At 34.9% G+C, this 7,500-nt stretch overlaps 1 protein-coding gene across 1 annotated transcript in view; it reads right to left on the reverse strand.

Moving 5' to 3' along the window:
• Positions 1-7,500, reverse strand: part of ZFHX4 (zinc finger homeobox 4) — a 174,715-nt gene that overhangs the window by 152,486 nt on the left and 14,729 nt on the right. The window lies entirely within an intron of this gene.

Raw genomic sequence — 7,500 nt, forward strand, 5'->3', positions numbered from 1 at the left:
CTATGTGTTTACACTATACTGTAGTCTAGTGCATTATTTCTAGTTTGCATTATTTCTTTTAAAAATGTACATGCCTTAGTTTAAAATACTTCTTTTTTTTTCTTTTTGAGATGGAGTCTTACTCTGTCACCCGGGCTGGAGTGCAGTGGTGCGATCTCGGCTCACTGCAACCTCTGCCTCCCAGGTTCAAGCAATTCTCCTGCCTCAGCCTCCCGAGTAGCTGGGACTAAAAGCGTGCACCACCATGCCTGGTTAAGTTTTGTATTTTTAGTAGAGTCAGGGTTTCATCATGCTGGACAGGCTGGTCTCAAACTCCTGACCTCATGATCCAATTGTCTCAGCCTCTCAAAGTGCTGGGATTACAGTCGTGAGCCACCGCGCCTGGCCTGCATTCTTTATTATGTAGTTTTCTTCTTCATATTCTAGGAGATGCACTAGTAGCATCATCCTCATGTTTGAAAACTACATACATGTCCCAACTAGTAGAAAAGCTCTATCTTGCCCTCAAGTTCCCACTATAATCCTTGTCTAAAACTGATCAATGAAGTCTTGCTATGCAATAGGGCAATAAGAATAAGCCAAGATACAGAAGTGACATTATACTACATCTACTGGTGACTCAAAAGATCACTCACAGGCAGCCCTTTGACTAAACATTGCTGAAAAAAAAATGCATGGAAAATTTTGATAACTAGGTCCATAGATTTAACTCTGAACAACTTTAATGTCCCCGACATCTAATTACCAAATCTAACCCATTATATTGGTGAGCAGAATGAGTTAGGAAGTATCACCTTAGAAAACTCTTTGTCTCTGAGCAGCACTTAGAAAGGTGGCTTATATTCCATCACGTCAACGGGACACAGACACCATACCAGACACTTCAAAACCTTTCACATAGCAAGTGTTCAATAAGTGCTTCTATATTTACCAGAAGCAAAAATTGAGATATTGTTTTTGTATTCTGCAAACAGAATGGTGGCCTTTGTGCCTGTTATAGTAATTGCCATCCTCTTGGGTTACAGAATCTGTGAAGGTGTTTCCTCATGGTTATTGGTGGCTGTGCCTTCATGCCTGTCCTTCACTTTTCGAACAAATCAAATCCTCCTATACACTCTCCCGGAATAGGCTGATAATTTGGGGGGCAAGAAGAAAGCACCTTTTAAGGCTTGAATTATCTGAATAATGAACAAATCTCCATATCTAATTGAACTCAACCTGAGCAGAGATTCAGACTCAAGGCAAACTTCGTAAAAACATTTCCAGCAAAGCTCAGGAAGGCCAGATGTTCTGGAAGCAGAACCACGGTCATTATACACACGCCAGCTCCTCCTCACTCCACCCAGGGCCAAGACCCTTTCAGCAGTGTGAGGCCTGCTTAACACATGACTTTGACTGTATTATGGCATGGCATCCCAGCACCCACTTGAACATTTCAGCAATTTTAAACAAGATCCAATGATGGGGACTATTACATTTAAGCCACAGAAACACACAGGGAGAGCACATTAATTATGAGAGAACACCTTTGTCTGCATTACCTAAAAGACCTCAGGGTGGGTGACAAATGAGCAACTTAGCACTTTTGATTAAATCATACCTGCACTTCACATAAAATAGAATGAACACAAGTTACACAAAAAATGCAATGTGAATCATAAAGTATGAGTTGACATGAATGGGGGTGCCAAATTGTTGACTCTGTTTCTGAGGTGTGGTGTGGTGGTGGTGGTGGTGGTGGTGTGTGTGTGTGTTCAGCAGTAAATGAAGAAAGCTCTTAAGGAGGGCCACTGCCCTCCCTAACCCCAGTCCCTGACATAATCACTCCATTCCACACAAACATTAGAAATTCCTCCAGTTCAGGCAGTTCCTTTTTAAAAAATGCATGCTGAAAAAGACTTCTAAGTCAATTGCACCTTTGGATGCATGACTCTGCTTTTATAAAAAGGCTTCATTCCCCTTAATTAAAGGAATGCTAGTTTTCTGTGGGGAATTAGGTAATCTTGCAATATGGAATATTTCCATGAAGAGAAGACCTAGGTGGGGTAAAGTAGTAAGGATTTCAGGAAAACAGAAAAGAGCATAACAGTATATTCCTGATGTGTAGGCAGACGGTGGCATTGGTTAAGAAAAGACACATAGAAAATAGAGTAGGAGGGTTCTAATGACACACTTCGCTTTCTTTAAATTTTGTCTGGGCTTCATAACAATCTCACACAATAAAAGTCATTTTATCTATCTTGACATGGATGTAGTAAGTTGCTAATGCCTGGTCTAAGTCAATCTTCCTAGGGATTGATATCTATCTATCTGTCTGTCTGTCTATCTATCTATCTATCTATCTATCTATCTATCTATCTATCTATTTATCTATCTTTCTATCTATCTCTCTGTCCTTCGATTGACAGATTTTTGGTCATTTTTCTTTTCTGGTACGGTACAAAGAAGGTTCTCAGCTCACAATGTAATATATTACCAGACATGTGAATGCAGTGAGAAAGTCCATATTTGTGCTGAAGTAGCCATGTTATAACACATAGCTGTACTTCAGCAAAAGTCAAGCTTAAAAACAGAAGTAGACGTAGTTGATACGGCTGGCCAATTGCATTTGTTCTGAAAACACCAGTGATTTATTAGTTGCTATTAGCAAACCAACTCCTCTTTATTTAATACATGTATTTAATAGTTATAAGCATTATGCAAGTATGTACTATTCTACTACAGAAACTGTTTTTTTCAATCTCTGCCCTGTCTATTTATATGAGAATACAATAGAATAATTTGAATTGTGATTAGTTTTTTTCAAAACAAATCCTGCAACTGGAATTAAATTTCACACTGCATTTCAACCTTGAAATGAACATAAATCTGAAACTAATACAAAAGTGCAAAAATTTCCATATTCAGGTTAATGTTTAGTAACAGAAAAGAATAACTTTTTGTTTATCTCTGAAAACAGCTTTCTTCATCTAAACAAATGACTAGAATAAGATTAAGAAAAACTTGTTTTGGTTTCTTAGATACACACACATATTCCAATTTCTTTTCACACAATGACTTTTATGTAAATGTGTTCCACACAATCTCCTGACCTCCTTTACCATCACACCGGGACAATGACAGTTCAATAATTGAAATGGTACATATCTGGTATATTTGATTTTAAATTGCAAAGTTGGACTCAGGCCTATTGAAATGAAAATACCTGTGGCTCTTCGTTAATTCCAAACTGATTGGACTATTATTTCCTACTAAGAAAAAAAAAAAAGGCACAAAAAGGTAGGTGAACCTAATTATTCCATTTTTTAAATTTTCTTTACACATACTGTTTCCAATATGCCTCCTTGCATTCTCCTCTGTGGGCCTCCCCAACACCTTGATTTTAGTTTTTAACCAGGATTCCTTAATCCGTAACATGGATAATGAGAAGAACCCAAAAAATGCTCCATGGGGGAATGTTACACTAAAAGTTACCTAGGACGAAATCCCAAGTGTGTTCCTTTGCTCACCATGGAGACCGGCAATTTGTTCACTGCTTTCAGTCAATTTGAAATCCAAATATGAAAAAGGCATTATGGAATTCAGACAGACTACTCTGCTTCACTAATAGCAGATGCAGGAAGGAAAAAAAAGGTAGTATAATTAAGGCTTTGACTTTGAACAAGCAAAGCCGTGAACACCTCACTTATAAACACATATAATATTAAAAGAGCAGCCGAAGTACAGATGCAAGAGTATTTCTGTGTCCTGTACCAAATGGTGGTTAGACCAATCAGCTGGCCAGAAAAGTCTTGGCCATACTGAGCCAAGAACAAACTAAACTGTAAATCCGAAATATTGCCAGTTTCATTTGTTCTTCCTCAATTTGAACGTGTAGTGCTCTGTGGTTTTCATTATATCTTTTTACTAGACTCTTTAGAAAAAGTTGAAGATAATTTAAGGGGTAGACAAAATTACATTGCATTTTTTAAAAATAAAGTCTGGAAGTAAAGGAGTTTCTTTAATTTGTTCCTTAGTTTATTTGTTAATCTATCACTCATTCCACAAATATTTATTGAGAACCAATTATTTTATCAGTTGACTAAAATTGGTAAAGAATAGAAACATATGAAATTACAAGAATATAATTAAATCAAATAAATGGGTTAGCTGAAAAACCACTATTTTATACACACACACACACACTCACCTTGCAAGATTGATTGTAGCTAGCTATATATTTTGTATTTATTAATCTCACTTTGAATACATATTTGAACATTAAAAGTAAAGATTATGAGCAATCTTCAGTTTCATTTTATTGTTTTATTTTCCTAGAGCAATTTTGTTTCATCAATCAAATTTCTGGAGGAAAAGTCCAAATTTAATAGTGCTTAACACTTCAGAGAATCTCACTTGAAGACATGAGTAAGATTTTCTTAACAGTAACAAAATTGCTTTTAAAAAATTTCTAAGGAAAATAATGCTGCCAAAAATGAATATAGCTTTGTTTGTTTTTGCAGTCATCATTAGCAATAGGCATAAAGGTATTCTTTTTTTGAGTCCATATGGAAAGATCATCAACACATTCTGCCTCTGGGTTCTTTGCCAAAATACCATAACCCACAAGCCTTCTACCTTAAACATAAAAGGAAAGGTGTTGTTCTGGTCAAATAAAGATATAATTTTTACTAGCATACATCTAATGTTAAAGCTGCCTAAATCCTGCCAAATACATTAAAACGACATCTGTAAAACAGATTTTCATTAAATTGATCAGTTTCAAGTCAAGCAGCTAGGCAGATGATGCTTTTAAGCTAACCTTAACCTTTAACTTTTAACCTCCTTAACCTAGAAGAAGGACACACTTTTAGGTAATGCTGCTTCAGTTCGACAATGCAAGAGGTAAAGTGGCCTATTCAAATTGAAATGACACATCACCACATTTAGTGTTATGAATCAATATGTTGTCAATAACAAGACAAGCTGTTTTCTTGCAGCTCTGTATTTGTCTTATAACTGCTACTTGTCACTTCCCCTTAATGTTTAAATAATTCATGATGCAAAATGATGTAAATTAAACTCCTAATGAAAATGAATTTTATAGAGGAGATTACTGTCTAGTCATTAACTCTGAAACTATTTTAAGTCTAATTTTAATATTTTAGCCATCATTTCTTTTTCCAGGCTCAGGCCAATTTGTTAGTTTCTCATTTAAAACCAATTAATGTTACTTATGAACCACTTTTATTTTGCCAACACAAGCCAACCAAGCTTGCTAATATCCTCATTACTGCACTTGAAAATCCTCTATGATTCACACAGTTTCTGAAATCGCTTTAGAAGTGGAATCCTCAACACAATGCTACTTGGGGTATTTTTCCAGTTACTAATAGAAATAATGAATGCTTCTTGAAAGAAAATGCAAAAGAATTGTCTAACTGTCTAATTGTTCAATTGTCTAATACCAAGTCTCAATAGCTCAAAGATTTATCTCTTCAATCCTCCATAAATTCAAGATAAGTTTGTTCAAAGTTTGTTTGCTGACCATATTTAAACATTACACTGAACAAGAATACTTAGGTATTTAAGAGATAAGCAACTAAAGAAGAGTAAATTTTTATATGATTTATAAGATTTTTAAGGAAAGAGTACACCTTTTGGTTGTGTGATCTGAAGCTCTCTCTGCTTTAAGGCCCTCTTTATACTCATGCTTTTATCTTAATTGGTTGCTACAAATTCAAAGACAACACCCAACTCTCCATGAAAAGAAACTTCAAGAATAACTGCAGCACCAAGCAAATTGCCCTGAAGAGAATGAGGTGGTCAATCCCTGCTTATGGAATGAATGGATAAACTTCACACACACACACACACACACACACACACTCTCACACACATGCACACATACATTTAAATAATCATCAAGCAGTTAGATTAAATGTTTTCTGAAAAAGTAAACAATAACACCCTACCTTCCTTTAGGTCCCCACAAAAGATTAAAAAATAGAAAATTTGTACATCCATATCTTCTATTCACAACATGTTAATTTAAAGTGTTAGAGGAGCTGCATGAATATAAACACAGTTCATGAATATTCTATATAGCTCCCAGGGTCTAAATCTATTATTTATACAAACTTAATGTTTGTTTTTCTCTCCTAGGTATTCTAAAAGTTTTAATAGGTCAGGTATCAACAGAAAAAAAGTAGACAATTGAACAGTTGTCAACTGTTGCTGCAAAACCTATGAATTATAATACAATTAATTCTTTATATTATATTTTCAATACTGTCAACTTAGAAGCTTTCCATCTCACATTAGGGCCTGCACTCCCTTCAAACTCTGGAACGTAACCCAAATCTAATGCTTTCATTATTGATCCACAGAGTGCCAATATCACAGGAACAGTGTTACAAATTCTCACACTGAATCATTAGGATTTTATGCACAGTACATTTATCTAGAATTTGAACTCCAAGAAACAACCCAAACACATAGTACTAGACCAATCCAAATAAATAATTCCTTCACCTAATCGAAATAGCCACAATCTGCTCTTTTCCTGTGTGGTTATAATTTTAAATAGTGTTAGAACAGTCATAGGTTTGATAATCACTGGTTGACTCCTGATAGTATAGTTATCACTGATTTCTAGTATAAATCAATAGATAACACTTGCAAAATGGATTTTGTAATCATATTTAGAGCTTGTTACAATGACTAATGGTTTGCAGTATTTTCTGAATTTTAATATCCTCTAGACAAAAAGAAGTTTTTAATAAGTTACCAAGTTATTCATCATAGTAATGAATGTGTTATATTTGTACATGAACCAAAACAATCAAGACAATCCAGTGAACAAACTGCAGAAAATAAATTAATCAGTAATTAGGGTTTAGAGAAAGTCAAGACAAGTTCTGTGATAAATGGTGTTCATCACTTGCACGTATTCATTACATCTGCATAGTTTTCCAAGTAAAGATAAAAGTATATTTGCCATTATATAAAGCATTGTATAAATAAGCATATTTATCTATACCACACTCATTTAGGGGGAAAATATTGATAGTTAGGAAGGCAGTCATGCAAAATAACAACAGAGTTTACTTTTAGAGACTTTCAAGGATGCTAAGGGACAGTGTGTTTACTCAGTACTACTGAGCACACACAGGAAAATAAACAAACATCATGTTTGGAGCGTCCTTGTTTGTCACCAAACAAAAGATTATGCATTCACAAGGTTGGGCACTGATTTTGTTTTCTGCTCCCTGTAACCATTTACATTTAGCCAAGAGTGGTGCTAGGTTTAAAAAAAAAAAAAAAAAAAAACACAATAGGTTTAAAAAGTATTATTTTATATATGATACTACCCCCAACATTCTTTTATATTGGGGAAGCCAGTGAAGAAATCAAAGCCACTGAGACAGGTGTAAATGAGACATAGGGTAAAAGTTTATAAATAAAGCCTCCGATTCCATATATTTCAATATGCTTTTAGCAATGTTAATCAGAAACTGT

The sequence above is a fragment of the Mandrillus leucophaeus genome, unplaced genomic scaffold (genome assembly GCF_000951045.1).
Source record: "Mandrillus leucophaeus isolate KB7577 unplaced genomic scaffold, Mleu.le_1.0 Scaffold233, whole genome shotgun sequence".
NCBI lineage: Eukaryota > Metazoa > Chordata > Mammalia > Primates > Cercopithecidae > Mandrillus > Mandrillus leucophaeus.